This window comes from Engystomops pustulosus, chromosome 3 (genome assembly GCF_040894005.1).
Source record: "Engystomops pustulosus chromosome 3, aEngPut4.maternal, whole genome shotgun sequence".
Lineage (NCBI taxonomy): Eukaryota > Metazoa > Chordata > Amphibia > Anura > Leptodactylidae > Engystomops > Engystomops pustulosus.
The window spans coordinates 118507950-118532479 of NC_092413.1; the positions used below are offsets into that span (position 1 = coordinate 118507950).

General features: G+C 37.8%; 2 long non-coding RNA genes across 3 annotated transcripts in view; one reads left to right on the forward strand and one right to left on the reverse strand.

Annotated features, from left to right (window-relative positions):
- Nucleotides 1-2863, forward strand: part of LOC140121845 (uncharacterized) — a 39249-nt gene extending 36386 nt beyond the window's left edge. The window contains exon 3 of the long non-coding RNA XR_011854202.1: nt 2015-2863. This is a non-coding gene — a long non-coding RNA (uncharacterized lncRNA). The remainder of the gene's footprint in view (nt 1-2014) is intronic.
- The window catches only part of LOC140121846 (uncharacterized), a 238583-nt gene that overhangs the window by 22916 nt on the left and 191137 nt on the right, over nt 1-24530 (reverse strand). For both annotated transcript variants that reach the window (XR_011854204.1, XR_011854203.1), the window contains one exon: nt 21059-21124. This is a non-coding gene — a long non-coding RNA (uncharacterized lncRNA). The remainder of the gene's footprint in view (nt 1-21058; nt 21125-24530) is intronic.

A 24530-nucleotide genomic window follows, 5' to 3' on the forward strand; every position in this document is an offset into this window, starting at 1 on the left:
GTAATACATTGGCTACAATCAGACAGCCTTGAGTCTTTGAATGACCCAAAGCTGTTATGGTAACAGATCGCCACTCCCCATGACATCACTAGGAGCAATGATCTAAGCTAATATGCTGCAACCATATAGTTATAATAAACGAAGTCTTGAGGAACATTGTTCCTCAGGAACTTTTTAGTAGGACAAGGCAGATGTCCTTTAAACTCATGACTAGGCACAGTATTTTTGATATAGTCATGTTTGTCCAAGGGCACCTATGATTTGAAGGACAGAATGTACAAAATAATATATTATAGTGTAATATTTGTCTGAGGCACTACTGTGGTATCAGTGGCTCACAAGAAATGTAAAATTTGGAATAGAGAATACTGCAAGATTGTTTGATATAGTATATGATATTAAATATTAATTAAATGCCACAAGTGGGCCAGAGACAAAGAAGATTATGCAATCGGTAAGGTCTACACCTGGAAACAGGAGGATCCACAGCGGACTATCAACCATGAACGTGGCCTAATAAGTGTGGGCAAGACCCTCTCTGGATCGAATTACACCAAGGAGGGCAAGGAATTTATCTTAGGTCTCTTGGAAATCATACTGACATGCAATTTCTTTATGTTCAATGATGAGTTTTTTGTGCAACTGCGCGGAACGGCCATGGGGTCCAATGTGGCCCCGGCCTACGCCAACATAGTCATGGCTGAACTTGAGGAGACATTCGTCTATGTATCCCACCACTTCAGTCAGATACTGGAGTGGTGGAGGTACATAGACGATGTCTTTGCCATTTGGCAGAGTGATTGTACATCCCTCAATAATTTTCTTGACTTTCTGAATAACGTTGACCCCGACATTAAATTTACCATGGTTGTTTCAGACAAATCTCTACAATTCCTTGACACTAATGTTTATATTGAGAACAATACTTTAAGGACAAAATTATATGTAAAACCCACATATTGTAATACCTTACAGCACCCTAGGGGTATGATACGCTCTCTCCCCTTTAGCCAATTACTCAGGGTGAAGCGAATCATCCATGACAAAGACAAACAAGAAATTGGTCTACACACTATGGGTAAGAAGTTCATCCAAAGAGGTTACCCCAAATCCCTAGCACATAAACACATAGAGAGGGTGAAATCCCTGGACAGAACGACTCTACTGACCAAAAACACTGCCGACAAAAATAGCAATGTTCGTATACCAATGGTATCCACATATACGTCTCACAGTCCTAAGATTGCAACCATTATTCGCAAATATTGGTGTATCCTAAGCACTTGCTATTAACAGGTACAAGCATTTCAGTTACCACCTCTGTTTTCCTATAAAAGGAATAAAAACCTGAGGGATTTATTGGTTAAAACTGACACTTCTAACATTAGCAGTGAAAAAACTATTCGCAAAGGCTGTTTCCCATGCATGGTGGGCGTTTATGAATAAGGGAGAAACATTTACCCACCCGTCCTCGGGTAAAATATTCAAAATTAACTTTTATCTTACTTGTCGAAGTGACTATGTCATCTATGTCTTACAGTGTCCCTGTAATCTTCTTTATGTGGGGGAAACCACAACCGAGTGTAGGCTACGCCTCAACAACCACAAGTCTAGTATACGCACTGGTAAAACGGAACTCTCGGTACCTCACCGTTTTCTAGAAATGGGTCATCAGTTGGAGGACCTTAAATTTACGATAATAAACTGCTACTAAAAAGAAGGGAGGTACAATGGATACATAGGCTGCGTTCTCTAAATCCTTATGGTCTCAACAGAGACTTGCCACTCAATGTCTTTCTCTAGCTTCAATTTCTAAGCTTACTCCTTGCCCTGATGACCTGCACATTTCCTGCTTTATAACATCCCAGTATGTGACATTTTTTTCTTGATATTATTCCAGATTTCTAGTATATAGACTAGTACATTTCGTATGGACAAGTACGCATTATTTATTTGGAGCTATTTACCCTTGTTTTTCAACATGCCTCACCTTTTATATATATTTTTTCTACAGCAACCGATGGACACCGAGGTGGACACATTTTGGACCTCCCCGACTCTAGATGAACACTGGACCATTGGGCACCTTTGGGGCTTGTGGACCCAGCCAAAGAGGCAGCGATCCCGGATGGGACCTGGACACGTCCAGACAGAGGCATGGACTCTATGGCCATCAGGCAACAATGGAATATTCGTGCCTTCTATTTTCTGCCGTCTTGAGGCTCACGCAGCACCTACCCGACACATCCTGATGTTTGTCTCACCTGTTGGGATCGTCCTAGTCCTACCAAAGTTGTCCGGTTGCCTATACCTGTATGTATGGACTGATTTTCTCTTGCGAGGTGGCCGTGAAGGGGTTACGCTCCCGTTTGCGCATGACAGTGTTCTCCGAGTCTCCCTCCTGTAGCGGGCGCCAGTATGTGTAGCGATTCTCTGCTACCTCAGAGATCGGAGGTTACCGCTCTGCACACTTTGAGTACTTCTCCATATACATTCCTTTGTATATATCACTATTCACATAGGATCTTTTGATTGGACACTCGCGATCGGGGTGTCCCCCTGACTGGACGTCACGGAGCTATGTTTACAGGGAACCATGGCAACACATGCCTCACTCTCTCTGTCATGGATTTAAGTTTTGGAGCACGCTTATATATCAAGATGTAACATTCCTATTATGATGTTTGTATTATACTCTTACACTGATTTAATGAGATATAGACATTTCAATGTTTTCATATACCTATGATGTCACAATGATGTTCACATGTTGCTAATCACCTCCCACTATATAAGTCAGCTGACTTATCACATGATATGCTTGCTAATGCCTTTATGTAAAAGGTGAAACATTGCTATTTGATGGTGGAATAAAACTCGTTTTTCTTCATCTTGGAGTGCTGCTTCATCGTTGCTACTAGTTAAGCGAAGTTTCTGTCAGAACCCCTACGAAGACCTGCACCCACCAAATCTTCAATCACGTGCTGCTCTACACTGCTTTGTTTTCAAATGATATTATATGGTAATACATGGCGGTTTGGAGTGTAGTTGAAATGCATACATCATGAGAGAGAAAGAAATTAAAGCTGATAAGAATGATGAGATATGTATCAAGTTATGTCTCTGCTTCATCGTTGCTACTAGTTAAGCAAGGTTTCTGTCAGAACCCCTACGAAGACCTGCACCCACCAAATCTTCAATCACGTGCTGCTCTACACTGCTTTGTTTTCAAATGATATTAGATGGTAATACATGGCGGTTTGGAGTGTAGTTGAAATGCGTACATCATGAGAGAGAAAGAAATTAAAGCTGAATCGCCTAGCCTGACCTGAATCCAATGGAAAAATCTATGGAGGGATCTAAAGCTGATTTAATAGAAGGAACACACTGAACCTTAAGGAAATTAAGAGTGTGGAAGAATGTTCCAAAATCAAACCATAAGCAATACACTGGTTCCTTCGTTTAGGGGGCGTCTTGAAGTTGTGATCACCAACAAATACTTTTATATTGAGAAATAATCAGTGGGCTCCCTTTGTCATTTGTCATTATTACACATACGTTATCAACATCTATGATTTGATTTCTTTGATATGTGGATTGGATGGGTTGTTACTGACATCTCGTGAGAATTTCCTTTTAATAGAACCTTTAAAAGCATATTTACTTAGTCTAAATTGGTGTGTTCAATACTTCTTTCACCCTTTGTATCTGATAATAGCTGGACTTGTAAGTAAATTCAATAATTATGTGTTTATAAAAAGCCACATTGATATTGATTTAAATTTTCTGATAAGAATGATGAGATATGTATCAAGTTATGTCTCTGCTTACAGCGACATATACTATAGAGAATACAGGCTGCCATGAACAGTCCCTGTACTCTACCTGGGGCTCCAGTAAAACAAGAAATTCTTCAAATTCAGTAATATAGAATATAGAATATAGAATCCCAGCATTATGTTAGGAATTACTACCTATGCAATGCCGCTAAATAAATCTTAAAATGTTCTTATTTCAAATTCAATTAAAGACTTAAATTTGAAATATGTTTTATGTCCTCTATTTATACTTCTACATATGCATTCAGATGATTTCATTTCTTCCTCATGACGACCTTTGCAGCAGCCGCCATATTTGTATAGGATAACTATTTGGAATAGCAAGTTGTCATGTATAAAAGTCAGCATGAATTACTCATTACACATATGCCTTCTTGCTTATTTTACATGGCTTGTGTCATTCATGTAAGCCATTTATAACCTGTTCTGAGGTGTGATTTTATTTCTCTTTCCATATCTCTTTATCCTGTAAAGGGAACTATGTGTTTTGTAGCCCGTGACAAGAATATAAAATATTGGCCTAGGGAGACAGGTAGCATCCCTTATGTTGCTGGAGTCTTAAATAAGCAGGATTACAACAAAAGCGTTGTCTCTGTGTCCAAGTTGATGTCTTTTTCACGCTGCCTCAGTGATGGCCAAATAATTGGTTGTTCACTTGTGTCCTTGTTTCCCCCGACAGTTCCACAGATGCCCTGAACAATGTACCAAACAGTCCTTTCAGAAGGGGCAAATCCTCATTAATCATTCCTCACTGACAGCACATGGCAAAACCTGCATCTGGTGGATTTACATAGCCACTTGTTTCTTGGAGACTGCATCTTAAAAACCATCACGTGTGAATTGTAAGGTAACCTATAAAATCCAGACAATCAAAACCAATTTTCCTGCTTTTTTCAGGTTTTGATTGACATGAGAAATCTCAAGAGTCTCCACTATATTATGCTTAGCATTTGTAGGAAGATGTCTCATTATATTACACAGAATATATACTGAGTGTGTATGTGAATGGGTGAAAACCATGTTCATATATGTGTATATATATATATATATATATATATATATATATATATATATATATATACACACACATAGTTTTCTTAAATTTTAATTTTCTATAAATACCAGCACATTGCAACTATGCTGCCATACTGTCAAAGAGAGTATCAGAGATTTATTTGTCCTTACCAGAGATATATTCCATCTTCATTCATGACAAATTGGCATCTTAAAGACTTAATGAAGAGAAATCTAAAAATGATTACTGTAAGGATGACACAGAATTACATGAGCAGAATGGGGTGGGGGCACAATTGAGATCATTGCTTATGTTATTCGGTTTATCTTCATTGTGTTATATTTGTGTCATAAATGTTTTGGGTTATGAAAAATATGGAGAGCTACGTACTGCGTTCTGCAATTTCAATTAGAAATCTCTACAAGGCTACATTGCAATAAATAATGCTATCATGAGGCAAAAAAAAATCAATGATAACTTGCTTTCCACAGAAAGGTACAAACTATTTATTTAGAATCGTGCTTGTAAAAGAATGTAGACAGCTGTAATCAGGGGCTACAATCTTAACATGTAATTTGTATGCTGCACAGGGAAATTTACCTGAACATTACAGTGAGGCCACATGCCCTCTTATTCGAACATTACTGTCAGGCAATAAAACTCACTATACCAACAACCAGTTTCAATGTGCGTTATCTATTATTTAACATGAAAATTAAAGGGAGAAAACACTGGAAGACCATAAAAAAGGCTTACTCTTACAAATATTGGGGCACATTTACTTACCCGTCCGTGCGACACAATTTAAATGTCTGACGGCCCGCCCTTTGATTTGTGTCTTATAAAAAACCCGGCACCGCTGCGCCAAAATCCGATCGTGTGTAACACTGCGACACAATCCCCGGCGCGATCCCTGAAAACATCAGAAAATCCGATGGAAATGCGGAAATTCTACCGCCAGTAAGGAGTCAAAATTTATTACATTGAAAAAACGCTTGTTTTCACCGTTTCTGTACATGTACAGTATCTGTGGCTTCTAAGTAATTGTTTCTATGCAACCTGAGTCAATATTATTTCTATAAATAAAGTTATAAAGAAATTATCAAGTCCAATCAGGGAGACAAGGGGAGAGGATGTAAAAATAAGGTTTAACCCCTTCCCGACGCGCGCCGTACTAGTACGGCGCGCGCCGGGTCCCGGTGCATGGAGAGGGCTCGCGGGCCGAGCCCTCTCCATAGCCGGTAAGTCTTTGCTGCATATTGCAGCAAAGGCTTACCGGTAACACCCGCGATCGGTGCTAGCACCGATCGCGGGTGCTTTCACCGCGATCGCCTCCGGCAATGCTGCCGGAGGCTTCAAAAAGATGGCGCCGCATGGGCGCCGCCATCTTGGCGCGGATCTCCGCTCCCCGATGACGTCACGGGGAGCGGTGATCCGTTGCCATGACAGCATCGGGCCTCACGAAGGCCCGAAGCTGTCTCGTTTTAACCTATTCATTACAATGTGCTATCAGCACATTGTAATGAATGAGGAGTAAAATCCCCATATACTGCCATATTGCAGTATGGCAGTATATGGTAGGATCGATCAGACAACCTAGGGTTAAAGTACCCTAGGGAGTCTGAAAAATAGTTAAAGTAAAAGTAAAAAAAAGTTAAAAAAAAAAAATTATATTAAAAAAACCTAAAAATTCAAATCACCCCCCTTTCCCTAGAACTGATATTAATATTAATAAACAGTAAAAATCATAAACACATTAGGTATCACCGCGTCCGAAAATGTCCAATCTATCAAAATATTATAACGGTTTTTCACTGCGTTTAACCCCGTAACGGAAAATAGCGTCCAAAGTCAAAAATGACATTTTTTTGCCATTTTGGAAAATATAAAAAAATTAATAAAAAGTGATCAAAAGGTAGCACAGTCCTAACAATGATAGCAATGAAAACGCCATCAAAAGTCGCAAAAAATGACACCACCCACAGCTTCGTACACCAAAGTATGAAAAAGTTATTAGCGCCAGAAGATGGCAAAATCAAAAAAAAAAATTTTGTACAGGTGGTTTTAATTGTTTTAAATGTATGAAAACATTATAAAACCTGTACAAATGTGGTATCCCTGTGATCGTAGCAACCCAAAGAATAAAGTAGACATGTCATTTGGGACGCAGAGTGAAAGCTGTGAAATCCAAGCCCACAAGAAAACGTCGCAAATGTGTTTTTTCACCATTTTCACTGCATTTGGAATTTTTTTCCCGCTTCCCAGTACGCGCCATGGAATATTAAATACCGTCACTACGAAGTGCAATTTGTTACGCAGAAAATAAGCCATAACAGAGCTCTTTATGTGGAAAAATAAAAAAGTTATAGATTTTTGAAGGTGGGGTGTGAAAAATGGAAGTGAAAAAACTAAAAAAGGCCAAGTCGTTAAGGGGTTAAAGCATAGAAATGTGTTGTTTTAATTAATCTGAGCACTAGAAAACTCTCAGTGTCATATTTCTCAAGGGTATTAGACAGTTTTTTAGGCACAAATATTATGACAAAGTGGGCAAGGCCTATAAAAAGGGGTTTGGCTATGTACAAAAATGTGCACCAAAAATTTGCACCAGCTATGAACCAAAAATAATGCTAACGCCCCAAAATTATGCCACAGCTTACTGTCATATACTTAGGCAACTAATAAGAGTTGCAAAGTATGACACTAACACTGCACCAGATGTATCATACAGCATCAGACACAGTGATATACCTGGTACAGCATAATGCTACATTTACACGAACGTATGCCCGCCGGGTCATAGCTGGGGCAGGCATAAGTCCATAGAAAAGTAAAGCGCACGGGCCATGCACATGGGGCAAGATATGTCATGTCCTATCTTTTCCCCATGTACAGAGCGGAAGGGCTCCATGCGGACATTGCCGTTTATGGGGGATGGTCATGTGAATGTTGCCTAAGACTGTCTTGTCTAACTGTGGTCGGAAAGTAAGAGTTCTCCTTACGGAAACTGACAATTAACCCTTTAACAACCTGGCCCTTTTTAGTTTTTTCATTTCCATTTTTCACCCTTCAAAAATCTATAACTTTTTTATTTTTCCACATAAAGAGCTCTGTGATGGCTTATTTTTTGGTAACAGGAGCACCAGTGTGCTAGCAGACCCGCCCTGTCCTGCTCCTCACCTGCTCCAGGGACTTTAAGGGGAGCAGGACCAGGCTGCACAGCTAGCTCAACGGAGGTATTGAATAAATTAACTCCTCAACGCCAAGGCACTTTTTCATTTCTGCATTTCCATTTTTCCCTCCCTGCCTTCAAAAATCTCTAACTTTTTTATTTTTCCATGTAAAGAGCTGTGTGATGGCTTGTTTTCTGCGTAACAAATTGCAATTCATAGTGACGGTATTGAATATTCCATGCCGTGTACTGAGAAGCAGGAAAAAATCCCAAATGCAGTGAAAATGGTGAAAAAACGCATTTGCAACGTTTTCTTGTGGGCTTGGATTTTACAGCTTTCACTGTGCGTCCCAAATGTCATGTCTACTTTATTCTTTGGGTTGGTGCAATCATGCGGAAACCAAATTTGTATAGGTTTTATAATGTTTTCATACATTTACAAAAAATAAAACCTCCTGTACAAATTTTTTTTTCATTTTGCCATCTTCTGGCGCCAATAACTTTTTCATACTTTGGTGAACGGAGCTGTGGGTGGTGTCATTTTTTGCAAATTTTGATGACATTTTCATTGCTATAATTTTTAGGACTGTGCAACCTTTTGATTAATTTTTATTGATTTTTTTTATATTTTTCAAAATGGCAAAATGGCTATTTTCAACTTTGGCTACTATTTTCCTTTACGCAGTGAAAAAACGTTATTATATGTTGATAGAACGGGCATTTTCGGATACCTAATGTGTTTATGATTTTTACGGTTTATTAATATTTATATCAGTTCTAGGGAAAGGGAGGTGATTTGTATTTTTAAGTTTTTTATTATAATTTTTTAAAAATTTTTTGTAATTTTTACTTTTAGTATTTTTCAGACTCCCAAGGGTACTTTAACCCTAGGTTGTCTGATCGATCCTATCATATACTGCCATACTACAGTATGGCAGTATATGGGGATTTTCCTCCTCATTCATTACAATGCACATTGTAATGAAGGGGTTAGAACGAAAGAGCCTTGGGCCTTTGGAAAACCGGCACATTTACTTACCCGGTCCTGTCGCGATCCCCAATCTGGAAGATGGAGATGAAGTCAGGCGCGATTCACCATCATTGTGCGCCCGAGATCCTGCATGTGTCGCTTCCCCGCTGAGGTCCACCGGAGTTCACCTTCTTCTTCATGGTGTATGTGAGTGCATGTTGTGCGTTTCCCTCTGGTATTTGTTTTCAAAATCAAACGAGAATATGTGAACTTGCTCTAAAAGACTTCCAAAAGAAGAAGAAAGGTGACATATTTGAAAATACAATAGCCCACATTTATTAAGGGCTCTGCGCCAGTATTCTGGCTGTCTTTGCAGCCAAACTGCTTGCACATGTATTTATGAAGCTTGTGCACCAGTATTGTGTCACAGCTGCACTGTATCCATTGTGACACAATAATGTGCACCTAAAAGGGCATTCCAGTATGTATTTGTGCACCAAATTTATGTATGTCGAGTGTGCTTCATGTGTGTCTTCATTAATCCAGTGCACACAGTGCAGTTAGCCTCACTATTATTAAATCTGGGCCTATGTCTGCACATTTATAAGCAAATCCTCCCCTTTCTTACGGTTTTGATACATGGTTCCTTCTAATAACAAATTATTATTACTACCTATACCTGTACCTATAACCATACAATATTAATTCCTATACCAGAAAGAGTCAAGTATACCAACCATTACGAAGTGTCGGCAAAACATACGTCGGGGTGCCGTGGTGGTGGTCTTTGTGGTCCCTTGTGGTCACAAGCAATATGCAAAGATTTGGTGGTGCATGATTTATTACTATGGTTGTTTTGTACCAATACTTGGATGTTTACCACCACCACATTATGTACACATGTGGTTTTAGAAGTATGTTTTATGGTTTGCAGGCCTTGATTATTGATGGCTAAAGACTGTTTGCATTTTATGGATTTAATGTTTTGGACTGATTTCTTATATACTGTTATCCTATATACAGGTAGTTCCCTGGTTAGGTACAAGATAGGTTCTTTAGGTGTGTTCTTAAGTTGGTTCTTAAGGTGTGACTATGTAAGTCATGTGTATGTATAGTTTACAATTGTAGCTTCAGGGAAATTTTTTTTTTTGTCCCAGTGATGATTGGATTTTCAAAATTTTTTGCTGTAATGGGAACAAGGATTATCAATTAAATGTCATTACAGACACCTTACAGCTGACAATTGCAGCCTGGGACTAAAATAAAACATCCAGAGAGCTTCACCAGAGGTCACATTGGGCAGAGAGCTCTGTCTGTAATTAAAGGGCGTCTGTAAGTCGGGTGTCCTTAAGTAGGGGATTGTCTGTACTGTGGTTAGGATACATCATTCTAATAATATCCAAAAAAATGCAATGAGGCAGCACTTTGGTAAGTATAAAGCTGATCATTATTCACCCATGGCAAAATAAGGTGCAATGTTTCAGCTCATCCATAGAGCCATTATCAAGTAGGATAATGGCTCTATGGATGAGCTGAAACGTTGCACCTTATTTTGCCATGGGTTAATAAAGATCACCTTTATACTTACTGGAGTGCTGCTTCATTGCATTTTTTTGGATATCTGACCTTACAAACTGGTGGATCGGGTTTGTTGGAGGCGTGCACACACCATTGGACTTGATCCATTATACTCGCTGTGCTGCTCGATAATCGGACCGTTTGCCATCATTCTAATAATAATATGTTCCTTCCTTGATTCTGAGCTGCTTACCACTTTTTGATCTGTGCAATCTGTGACTATAGAATTATTATGTTACATATCTGTAACACTATACATTAAATGTGATGAAGTTCTGCCATAATATTTTAGATCATGTAATTAGGATTGCCTTGTGAATAGTTAAAGACCCTACAAGATTTCACCTTTGACAATCCTGAGTTATTTGATAAGGGTACACAAGAAATTCTGCGCCCTGGTAAAAATATTTTCCATTGTTCTGTCTCTGTATAATCTCTCCCTTTCTTAGAAAAGTCCTCTGAGAAACAACCACACATCATTTCGAACATTTGTGTACTATATCTAGTATTCAGGAGAAGACTAAGGGTTGTAAGTATGATAGGGGCAAGGTCAGTAATATTTTTTATGGGAACATATTTCTAACTGTATAACACAATCTCTCATATGTAATGTAGTACAACAAAAAAAAATTAAAAGCATATGAAGAGACTTGTTTAATGGTGTACACTGTACATGAGCAATAAAATAATACAAGGAAATTATTAATTCTTACACATTGAAATTGTTCATCTAAATTTCCCCCATGCAGATAAAGAGATATGAGAGTTCTCTATCCGCAGCTTCAATTAACCTAACCCATTCACCTGGCAAATCTCCACACATCACTTAAGTCAAAACATGAAAACTTAAAATGAGAGCCTCCCAGCAGACCCAGGCCGCATGCCAGATTCGTGAGAATGCAAAACAATGGCCAAATACAGGAGCTTAGACTCAATTACCTTTAAGTGTTGCTGGAAAACAGTATACAGATAGGACTGTTATTGAGGCCTGTATATATCGCCTATATATTTCAAAGGCTTTAGACTGATTATAAAACTGTAACACATTTTGTGAGCAATAATAATCAGGATACATTTCAAAAGAAATAAAACAAGACATACTCCTGGCATTGTAGTCTTAGAAACAAACTTTTCATCTCTTCATATTAAAATTAATCCATGGTGAGTAGAGACTGTCCAAGTGTTTCAAGCAGGTATTGCTTCTGCTCAAAGCAGTACTAAGGCCCCTTATACACTAGTGAGTGTAATGTGTTCACTCACGGCATGTGCTGGCTGGATCGCCCATCCCAAAAGCCGACAACTGGAACTAAACTGACATGCTGAGTGTAATTCCGTTGTCAGCGTTTCAGCCACTGTTATCACTTTTGTGACAAATAATAATAACAGAGGTAAAACAAACGCACGTGTGAACTGCACCTAAGAAGTCTATGGTGAACTATAGAATGGAATCAGGGCCAGCAACTGGTTTAAGTTGACCCTTGGATGGTATAGCCTCAGTTTTCAGTAAATGCATGGATCCATTATACTCAGCATCCTCACCCCCCATAAATTCATTATATACAGCCCCACCACCCATGGATTAATTATATACAGCCTCCTTATTGGTGGATTAAAAAACTAATTCATGAGTTTCTATGCATCTCTTGATACATCACATAATATTCTCTTTACTATCACACAAATAAATTTAAATAAACTTAATAAAGATGAGAGCTTCAAGTGCCTTTTGTCCATGTGCTGCACACTGTGCACCCCGCAGCAGCTTCCTGCTCTGTGCTGCCGTCTTTGTTACTGGAGCACATGTCAGCTTGGACCAACCTCTACTCAGCCCTGCACTCAGTGCCCATCAGGAACACTGAAAAGTATGTATATTTATGTGTAATGTGTATGTAGGTGTGATGTCTGCTCTATATGTGAACATTGTGTGCATGTCTATTTACATGTATAATGTATGAATGTAGTGTGTGTCAGTGTGTTTGCTTGCACAGTTCTATGATTTGTGTTAAAACACACATCCCCCCCTGCACTGTATAATGCCCCTACTCTGTATAACCCACCCACACTGTATAACCACCCCCTGCACTGTATAATGCCCCTACTCACACTGTATAATTCCCCTACTCACACTGTATAACCTCCCCCCACACTGTATAATTCTTGGCACTTGCTTTTATAAAACTGTTTTGTGGTGAATACCATACTCTTCAGGTTGTTAATAAATGTTAATTTTATGGTTAAAACAAAAATCAACTTTTTTTTTCCAATATAAGACATACCCCGAAAGTAAGACATAGTGGGACTTTTGAGGGTAAAAAGAATCTAAGACACTGTCTTACTTTCGGGGAAACACTGTAGTAGAATTGTCAGGATCAGAGGTGGATTGACAGAATAGGAGGTGGTGTACCCTCTGAACCACTGTGAACAGTGACATACGACCATGCCTGGGAGTGGAGTCTTAGTGGCACCTGGTAGTCACCAAAGCCTGCCGCAAAGCCGGTTGGACTTGCAGCGGCGGGATACCACCAGCTCGCTCCATAGGGGCAACTTACACGTAGTAGTGGCCAAGGTACAGAAAAGGCAGGCAGTTGTAGTCAGGCAGGAGGTCAGGACAGGCAGGAAACAGAGCAGAGGTCACAATGGATAGATCCCAATACAGGCAGCCTCTGGGTTACATACAAGATAGGCTCTGTAGGTTTGTTCTTAAGTTAAATTTGTATGTAAGTCGGAACTGTATATTTTGTAATTGTAACTCCAGACAAATTTTTTTTGTCTCTGTGACAATTGGATTTTAAAAATGTTGGATTGTAATAAAGCTTAATTGCAGACAACTTTAACAGCTGTTATAGCTGTTTATTGTAGCCTAGGGCTAAAGTACAATAAATTACCAACATCCAGAAGTCCATTTGTAACTAGGGTTTCGTCTGTAAGTCTGGTGTTCTTAAGTAGGGGCTGCCTGTAGTCTCAATATAACGCTTTTTCTCAGGCAAAAGGGCACAAAGATTCGGCAGGGAACAAAGAGGCAGGCTATATATCAGGGCAGCGTCCGACCACAGGATCTGTCACTGGAGCGTGGACGGGTGAGTAACCCTGTAGCTGCCGCACTGAGGTACCTCGACCCGGGGATACATGTGTGTGCCTGTGACCCGAAACATGGGTTGCAGGAGCACCCGTGACAATAATACAATTGACTTTGTAAAGCTGCATCTCTTTAATGGATCTGTAAAGATAACCCATTACAGGATCTAATGATATGATGCCGCTTTCTTTCTCATAACACTGTAGAAGACTCTCATGTAGGCTATAGCTTGCTAGCTCAAGATTGTAAACTGCTACAATCTAACAGTACAACACAGTTTTTAAAGTCTTAAAATGCCCCCTTGCTGCCCTTCATCAATAAAAAATCCCCAATTTCTATTGTGAAATGGTGTTTCTGTAGTTGTAACTTAAATGAAAAAAATCATATTGTTTGGGCAGATTTAACACGCTAAAATGTATTCTATAGAGATTGCATGTGCCTGGTGATTTTATCAAGCCCTCTCTTACTTTTTTTCTCATATTTTCCCTTGAGATGCTGCAGACCAGCTTGCAGAGCAAATTGCCCTAAATTAAATTCTTTTACTGGCACACGGAGGTCTGCCTGCATTTCCTTGTCTAAAAAACTTTCTGCATTCTCCTTGTGTCATTCTTCAACAAGCCCTTCCCCTTTCCAATTAAAGTAGAAAACTTTGCACTACTATCTTATGCCAATTAGATGAATTTTACACTGCTAGGCAATGTATTCAGGCCCTCATTGCCCTTCCTTCATTAAGACTTATTCCACCGAGGATTCATGGCGCTTTGCCATCGAATTCTATGGCTAAAATGTAAAACCTTCACACACTACCTCCTCACAACTTTTTCCTTCATTTCTGTTATTTGTATTCATTTTCCTTATTTCCTTATTTCCTTATTTCCTTATTTTTCACACAATGAAAACATACATCTTTGTCAGCTTCTCTCTTACTCTGATTTATTTCCATTAATCTATGTTTTAGTTATTGCCTTTATCACTTTTTTTTCTCCTTTTTTCATTCTTCTTACTTTTTATTTTTTACTTTATTTCTTCTTCATGCCTCCTTTTTTTTACCTGTTTAAACTTTTTCTATCCTATATGTTTCCCCATTTACCTTGCCTTCATTTTTTTAATACCGGTATATCACAGGTTGCATTATCCAAGTAGTCAGTGAAAAGAATATGGAATCCCTATTGGATCATATATATATATATATATATATATATATATATATATATATATATATATATAGTTTCCAATTCAAAATAAAATGTCCTAATGTGTGCCTCTACATGCATCCATTGGTCTGTGGGGATTCTATGTCTACACAGTGGGCCACATTTATTAAAGTTTTTGCGCCAGAAAACAACTTTGCACTGAAAACAATGTGCAAACTGCTTTCACACGTATTTACGTATTCAAACAAGACAGAAAAATGTGCACCTAAAGGGGTGTTAGAGTCTGCGCCACATTTTTTACTGACGTTCGCAAGTAAAGCGCTACGGAATATATAAATAAAGATAATTATTATAATTCTGTCCATGCCACATTTCTGCAGCATGAACAAAGTGCGGTAAAAAAAAAATGGTGCCCACTTTCAGAGCAGTGCAGGGGGCGACAGATTAATGAAGACCAGGCACCAGTTTTGATGAATCTGGCGCACTCTGCACACTCCACAGCCAAACTGCACATAGTACAGACTGCACTAGTTTTTATAAATCTTTATCTCAAAGGTCTATTGCACTTTTTAAAATGCCCTTCAAAGGGTATTTTTCACATACATATAAATTTTGTGATTACAAATAATGCATTTTAAAAGCACAAATATAAGTGTAATGATGGAAACATTTTTGAAATGCAACTATATTTTAAATGGGAAAAGAGATCCTATTGGAAAGTAGAGTTCTGGGCTTCTTAACTCCTTATCACCAACGCTTGTTTTCAGCTCAATGACCAGACTCGATTTTCCGAATCTGACATATCTTACGATAATTGGTTATAACTTCGGAATGCTTTAACATATCTAGGTGATTTTGAGATTGTTTTCTCGAGACACATTGTACTTCATGATAATTTAAGTGATAAGTTTTGCATTTCATTCTGGAAAAAAATTGGCAAAATTTTGGAAAAATCTTCATTTTCAAAGTTTAAAATGTTCTGCATTCCAGACATGAAGTAAAACTACCCCAAAAGCTAGATAACTAACATTTACGGAATGTCTGCTTTATGTTAGAATGATATTTTATCCATCCTCTCCTTTTTCTAGGAAGTTATGAGGCTTAGAACTTTAGGTGCAATTTTTAAAATTTTCATGAAAATTGCCAAAACTCACATTTTGAGGGACAAATCAGCTTCCAAGTGACTCGGAAAGGCCTAAATCATAGTAAAAACCCCATAAATTACCCCCAATATATAAACTACACAGCTCAACATATGTAAAACAACTTCTATTAAGTCTATTAACCCTTTAAGTTTTTCACATGGGTTAAAACAAAATGGAAGTGCGATTTAGAAACTTTTCACTTTATTTTTTGAAAATACATTCATTTAGGCCAAAAATGACACTTTTAAAATGACTAATTTGATGAAATGCTCTGCAAAGTTTCCAATTTTTCTCGAGTGTACCGATACCTCATATGTGGTGATAACCTGCTGTATGGGCGCACAGCCGGACATAAGATCAAAGTAGCGCTATTCAGAGCAGATTTGTATTGTCACATTGTACAGGCTATAAAATTTTACATTTTTTTGGTAATGTGAACATATGAGGGCTTATTATGTGCGAAGGGAGATACAATGTATAGATAATTAATTTTGGGGGTCTATAGCTTATTCATGCAATTTAATTAACTATTTCAAGGAGGTACAAACAAAATTATCCATTTTTATTTTGGATCGTTAGCCGTTTTTTTTCCCTCGCTCACCATAACTTAAAAATAATATTTTATCTTTATTCTCTGGTTCACTACGATTACGGTGATACATCATTTATATTGTTTTAATTATCTTTCTTCATTTTTACTGAGCAAAACCAATATTAGAGAAAATCGCATTGTTGTTACTATCAACAAATTTTTAGGGCCATAACTTTTGTATTTTCCTGTTGACAGGTCTAGTTGAGGGCTTAGTTTTTGCAAAAAAATTGTTCTTTTCAGTAGGATCATATAAGGGCACATAACTTTTTTTGATCACTTTTTAGAACATTTTTTGTAAGGGTATTTGATTAAAAATGGTATAAGTTTCTCATGTTTTTTTTAACGTCGTTCACCGAGTGGGTTCAATATTGTTTTAGATTTATAGTACAGATTGATACGGATGCAATGATACCAAATATGTACTTATTTGTGTGTTTTTTGTGTTTTCTATACTTCATTTGGTTTTTATAAGTAATTGGGCTGATTAGGGGACTTTTATTTTATTTAATTATTATAAAATGATTTTAACTTTTTTTTACTTTTTAAAAATTTTCCACTTATTGGCTTGAACAAGCAGTCATCTGATCGCTTGTTCAAACCTTTACACTGCAATACACTTGTATTGCAGTGTACGGAGTACGTAACTGAGCATGCTGTGAATGCTCAGTTACTTATAGCTGGGTCCTGCCAGGAGGCAGAACCCGGCTTGCAGAGGAGCCAGCAGCCTCGGGGAGCTCACCAGACCCTGGGGCTGCGGCAGGAGGGATCGGATCCCCCGATAGGGTAGTCATTAAGGGGTCAAGGCGAAAGCTGTCCATTGTGAATAAATTGAAGTTATACTTTATTTATTAATTGATCAGACAACTCATTTCTGGGGTATAATGTATAATATGCTATATTGATCCTTACTAAAAGTTAAAATGGCACCAAAATCCCTTAGGAAGTATGAGCATTTGGGCCATAAACTAAAACATGTTTCCAGCTGCAGTAAACAATATTATACAAATATTATTATAAATCAGTAAATAAAAGTATATAAATAAATTGATTTAGGAATTAATTGATTAATTGATTAATGTAGGAATGGTTAGAGAAAAAGTTCATTGTTTTCTTTTTTGGTCTCAACCCACTCAAGCATCTGTGGGACCTGCTAGTTAAAAATATCCATTAAGGGCTAATCACTAAATTACAGAGCTTAAAGGATGTGCATCTAATGTCTTTATAACCATAAAGCACAAAATATTCTTAGAAGTCTATACCTTAGCTGAAATATTTTATAAGCACATATCCCACCTGTAGAGTACCTGTCTATTTTATAGGCACAGGGCATAGAGCAGATGGAGGCTTTCCCAAGTGAATACTTTATGAACCTCCTATTTTATTAGAGAGTCCAGTATTGGTGATACTGCTATACCTAAGTCCACCTTGAGGGGGTCAGAGCATATATTACTTAAGTAGGGCATGGCTTGACAGCTTAACTTTTAAAGTGTATCATAGTAACCGAGTTCAGTCGCTCACCCAGACTGTCTGGTGTACAATGCCAGGGGCAGAGCCAGAATATACACGTGATACTGTTGTGGATCACTCCGAGTCTCTGCTGTTGGCCAGGGGCTGGGAATTGCAGCACAGATTGCAGACTGCAATATCGCTATCTCTACATTGGGATCTATCATCCTGTCTCATTGAGGGGACTCAGTGTCTTCTGGGACCCCTAGTCTTGTCTATTTGGTGGTGTATATCAGCAGTAAATGCTAAATAGGACCATTACATAACAGTGCGAACTCATTTACATTAAACACATGTTTATTTGACTTAAAATCCAATTTATTTCACTTTATTATTGTTTCTCCATAAATTTTTAACCAAGTAAAAAAAGTATTTTGCTAGTTCTTCTAAATCATTTATAGATTCTACCCTTTACATTAGATTTTGAAAACTTTATAGGAAAGAAAGAAGTTTTTTCCTCTTCCCTGGCAAAGGAAATTTACAATAATTTTCTGTAATTCAAGCTAGCTTGTTTAGCACTTTTCCAGAAGCAACTCTGAGAGACAGTGCTTGTTTTATAATAGCATATCTATAATAATAGTGTTTCTATAACAGAAGTGCTATTATTACAGAAATGGCATTATAATAGAAGCATTATTATTATTACAGAATGATTGTAAGACCGTTTGTATTATGTAAAATTATCTTCAATTTCATCTTTCTTAGCTATGAAACATTTCTTACTTTACTCATCCAAGACATTTTCAGATTCTACAGAGAAACAAACATTCCCAAAATGTTAACGTATCCTTTAGGGGAAATTCTTCTGTAAGAGCTTTGCTACCTATAACCCCCAGATAAGGAGAGGTAGCTGTACTAAAGATGTAATGTGACATAGCGGATAATGGAATGAGAAGCTGAAATCTTTCTTCAAAGAAAAAAAGTTTGTAAAACACAGTATTATACAGATCTTTCAGTAGTGACTTAAAGAGAAAAATATCTATGTTTTCTTTCTGCCGTCTGTACACTTATTCATACTGTTGACAGTAGAAGTACTAACATAATATTACTGTCTCTAGAAGTTGCTAAAAAAGTCAGGTGTCTGAAAAAGGGAAGGTTGTTATCTGCTGTACAAATAATACTTTCTAGCATAAGTATTTTAACTGCAATGTAAAAGGTATACTGCTTACCACCATCTGCCAAAGAGAAAGAAGCACAGTATCATAAATTGCAAGTTAGTTTTAGTCTGAAGTAATAAAGCTGCATTTAAACAATGGTGCAAATTTTAGACTTCCAAAAAGTTCTGTGTGTGGTCAAATAATTAAAGGGGTATTCTTAAATATACTCAGGATAACAAAATAACACATTCTCTAATTCACTGTTTTTAACAAAAATACAGCATTTCACAGATATAATTCCAACCTGTCTCTGTCAGTCCTGGTGTTTAGAGTTTTGTTTGCCTCTGGATACGACTATAAATCTTCTAACTATGGTGGGTCAGGGCAGATTCTTCTCATGAATAACTTCTCCTGTCTGCAAACTGCAGTGCTCTTTGCCCGCGGGTCCTCCCCCCTGCATTACAAGACCAGCTCAGACACAGGCACTTTCTTCCAGCAAGCAGGGTGCAGAGACTTACTCTACAAGCTACAGACAGATAAGGTCTTTATCCGGTAGGGAGGCATATAGCAGAGTTGACTCTGTGATCTTTATAGGTGAGTGTCATTGTGTTTTATATCCATCTCATGGATCTCATCATCTCTTATCTCTGATCGATCTCACCTGTACCATGACATTGTCAGCACACATCACAAAGGAATGTCATGAAGTGTTTGCTTAGAGAGTCCCTGCCCACATACTTACAATGACCCTCACTGAGTTATAGAAGCTCAAACAGCAATAAAACTGTGTAAAATTGTAAAGTCTTTATTGTATAAACATTAAAATTTGAGAAGTTTCTGTATTACCCCAATGCACCAGCGTTGGGATTTTACTAGGAGAACTAAGGCAGAAAGCCTGACATTAAAAATTACTTTACATTGCGATTTTTGAAAGATTCATTGAGGCAGTGAGAAAAGCAGCTCACTTTTTTCTTTAGACAACCTTAGCCAAATTGGGCCCTTTGCCTGCTGCATGCTTAGAGCCCCATATACACCTTTACACAGATTACAAGTTAAGTGTTCACTCACTGAAGGTTAAGAGAGGAAAGGATAGATGATAATAACCAACAATACAGATTATGTGGAGATTTACTAGGATAGTATGGCAAATATATTGATCTGTATAATATGTATTAATATACCTCTTTCACTTTATGGGAGTTATCTAGTTTACAAAAAAAACTTACCAGTACCATACAATGGCAAACTTAATTGGATATGCATGGTGCAAGATAATTTTTAATAAGTGCAAGTAAAATGATAAAACCTACTCAACACAATTTCATGCAGGCTTGGCCTCCCATGGCAGTCAGGAGACACGTGAACACTAAAGTCAATCAGCTGCTGAGTGGTGACATTCCCGCTAGAAACTATTATAGACAGAAATCACAGAGCAATTCGCTCCGTACTTTCTGTAGTAGTTATTAGTTCAGATGTTACTCCCATAGAATTTCTAGCCACTACAGAGAGCAAGGAGCCAATTGCTTTGTGTCCATCATCTCTGCTCATGACAGGACAAACAGCCAGATGTAAGCCATCAGTGATCAGGTATTGATGGTCTATCCTGTGGATAGGCAATCAATAGTAATGCCTAGACTACCTCTTCTGCCGAAAGATATAGTACAAAGCAGAAAACCCTTCAATAGTTACTGATGGTTTGCTTTGCAGGCTGCAATGTATTCTGCTACTATATGTTGCTTTTGAAGACGACATAAAATGACTCAGTAAACGAATGTATTCATGATATGTCATAATATGAAAAGCTGATATACAATTTACATTCATACATACAGCAGACATGAGTCATGATATGTATTTAGCTTTTACTGTCCTCATATTCATACATGAAATCCTGACAGAAAACATGAAACTTCTTACCTGGAATTACAGCGAATACATATTGAAATAATATCCTACGCATCTTCGGGACGAGATTTTTTGTACCTAAATACATAAAACAATTGTCATTTTAGAAAATTCAGAAACTAAAACAGTCTCCTGTTCTCTAAAATATTCCCTAGTTTATCATTCCAAAGAGCCCCCTCATGGATTATTTTATATAAAGCCGATGGGGACTGAGATTTGGGTCATGTGGGCCCCTCCAGCAACCCTGGGCCCCGGCACTTGCCCAGGTATACCGGTTGCTGGCGCCGGCCCTGGTCATACCTATACAATGGATAAGCATGTTTGTGGAAAGTACATAAAGTGATTTTGCTGAATTGTGGTTTACCTCCCTTTTGAAATCTATTGGGTGAATTGGAGTGGGATGTGAGAAAAGTAAAAGGTGTAGCACAAACAGTGAGGGGAAGCTCTGATATTTTCCTAATAAACATAGTTTACATGTACAAAATGTTAAGTTTTGAGGTGTGTGAGGTATAAAGATAATATTTTCTTAAAAAGTAATGCATTTTGGAATATAGAGCTGCCATAGCAGTACTAGCAGTTAAAATGTCATTTTTATAGTGGAGTATGAGTTGGTCTAACACACATATTTAAAGTCAGTTATGCAGAACTTTATATGAAACAGATGGGTAAGTAGATTTGGGCTTATAAAGCTGTACTTTATTTTTATGAAGAAATTCTAGTGATCCTCAGGTGCCGTACTGAAGACAGTAAAGAGTTTAAGCTCCAAAGCTATTGACCTTTTTAGCATTAAAATAAAATCCTATATTCCACTTTCTTACTACAATTAGATTACCACATCTGCTTAGGATATAGTCTGTGAAACAGTAAAGAAATTCAATAAGCTCATATCCTCTGTAGACATTTTTACATTTTTAGACTGTCATGAAGCGCTAGATATATGTTTGTGTAAAATGAACTCATTTCATTATTGATTTCAAAGAAAGAAAAAGTTGCACTGGAAACATTTTGTTACATTGTTTATGACTAAACAGTCAAGATCTCCAAGTTTTATATCATTTATTAGGGAAGTTTCTGAATCTATTTTTTATACACTGTATAATATAGCCCTCGACTTTGCTACCACATCTATTTATTTATATCTTATATATATATATATATATATATATATATATATATATATATATATATATATATTATATCAAAAATTGATATTCTAGGGTAGTGCAGGTTACTGTTATATTTCATTTTAGAACAATTACTACAGAACACTGTTTTATTTATGAAATGTGGTCAATATTTCATGTTGGGTGTTGCTGTGGCAAGTTGAGCAGCCCTGGAGATTTAATTGTTATGTTTTAAATATTTTAATTTGTGAGTGTAAGAAAATCTGCTTGATTATATACATATTGTTGGCGTTCAATTTTATACTATTGGAGGTACCAAGATACTGTAGTTTTATTATTAAGATAAGGATAATGAAGAACAATGAAGAACATAAGTTGTCTGTGTGGTAAACTCAATAAAGATGACACTGTGCTAGAAGAGAAGACATGGAGATGCTGGACCTAATGGAGAAGATAGAAAACATCTACAATCCAAGAATATATCACCTGCAGTCACTGGATAGAATAGGTCAGGATTTCTCCTGAGTTTTCTATTGCTGTATATGATAGGTACAGTTGTTTTATACACAATCACCTGAGAGGGGTGTGATGTACAGGAGTGGACATTACGGAAAATGGGGTACATATCCTTTACAACCCTAACAATACCTCTGCTAGACATTATATTGTGGGCAAAATTTTCATGAACTAAAAATGAGCAATTCCCATATTTACTTTAAATTGTGGCAAAAAACTGGATGGTGTTCATATTAAAGGAAACCTACCACTGCTCGCATGATGAAATCATGCGAGCAAATCACCTGGTAGGCTACTTAATGCTGATGCCGGCACATAGTTTTGTTAGGCTCGGCGAACTTTAGTTTAGCTAAAAAAAATGTTTAATGTTTAATTATTCCTCCTTCAGGTGCCAAGAGCCGTGACGTCACCAAGCTCTCGGCACCTATCACTCATGCGCAGACACTAAGTCTCGCACAGCCGGCCGGCGATAGGTGCCGAAAGCTTGGTGACGTCACGGCTCTCGGCACCTGAAGGAGGAATAATTAAACATCGGAAGCCATCGCAGGGTAGCAGGGTAGCACCGGAGGGCTCATTTAAATATGTAAGAAAATTGTTTTTTTTTCGCTAAACTAAAGTTCGCCGAGCCTAACAAAACTATGTGCCAGCATCAGCATTAAGTAGCCTACTGGGTGGTCTGCTCGCATGGTTTCATCATGCGGGCAGTGGTAGGTTTCCTTTAATACTGCTACATTAGATGTGCCTGAATTAGTACCAAGACCAGAGATTAAAAATAAATCTGGTTCATCCGATGTCAGAGGGGCAAATTATATGGTCTGATTGTGAACATGGGCATAGTAGGAGAAGATCAGGGTTATCATTTGCTGTTGAAAGGTATTACATGTCAATGGACAATTTTTAATGAGTTTCTGTCTACATTATTATTGCTGTTAAAAGTTGTCATGTCTGCTTCTGCTTCCTCCTCTGTCAGTGCTAGTAGGTTTAGGAGACAGTTCAGTTTTACTCTTAGTATCTAGTCCGCTAGACTGAACTGGGCTCTAGTGGTTGACTGACATGATATCTGCCACAGCCTTCACTCATGACTTTGTGTAGTTTGCCTATAAAGTATGCAGTGTGTGCGTGATTCATGAATTGTGGTGCACAGTCTTTGGTAATCTGGTGCCCCCTGCACTGCTCTGGAAGTCTGCACCGTTTTGTTTTTTGGCACATTTTTTTCATACTATAGAATTGTGGTGCAGACACAATTGTGGTGCACATCAGACAGAATTGTGGCGTACTGCCCGACTAAGCACTAACACGCCCATTGTCAGACAAAGTGGGGAAGATTTATCAAGCTGTCTGAAAGTCAGAATATTTCTAGTTGCACATGGCAACCAATCACAGCTCAGCTTTCATTTTACCAGGGCTTATGAATTGTTTAAAGGGGAGCTGTGATTGGTTGCCATGGGCCAACAGAAATATTCTAACTTTCAGAAAGCTTGATAAATCTGCTCCAGTATGTTGAGAAAATTGTAGAAGTACCGTGTTAGCCAGGAAAAATAAAAAATCTGATGTAAATCTGATGTAAATACAATAAAAGTGCTTAAGGAATGATACCTTTGTTAGCTAACCAGAAAAATTATATTTGTTGCAAGCTTTCAGGGCCCCTTCTGTGGCCTGGTCTAGAAAAGTGTTTTCCTATAGGTGTATACACTTTTCTAGACCGGGCCACAGCGAGAAGGATTTAAAGGTCCTAATACTGAAAGGTGACTTTAAGGATAACAGAAAGGAAAACCTGGGAGTTCAAGCTGATGATGACTTTCCAGTCACTGACACAAGGCCTCAATATTGCACCCGGGTTAATG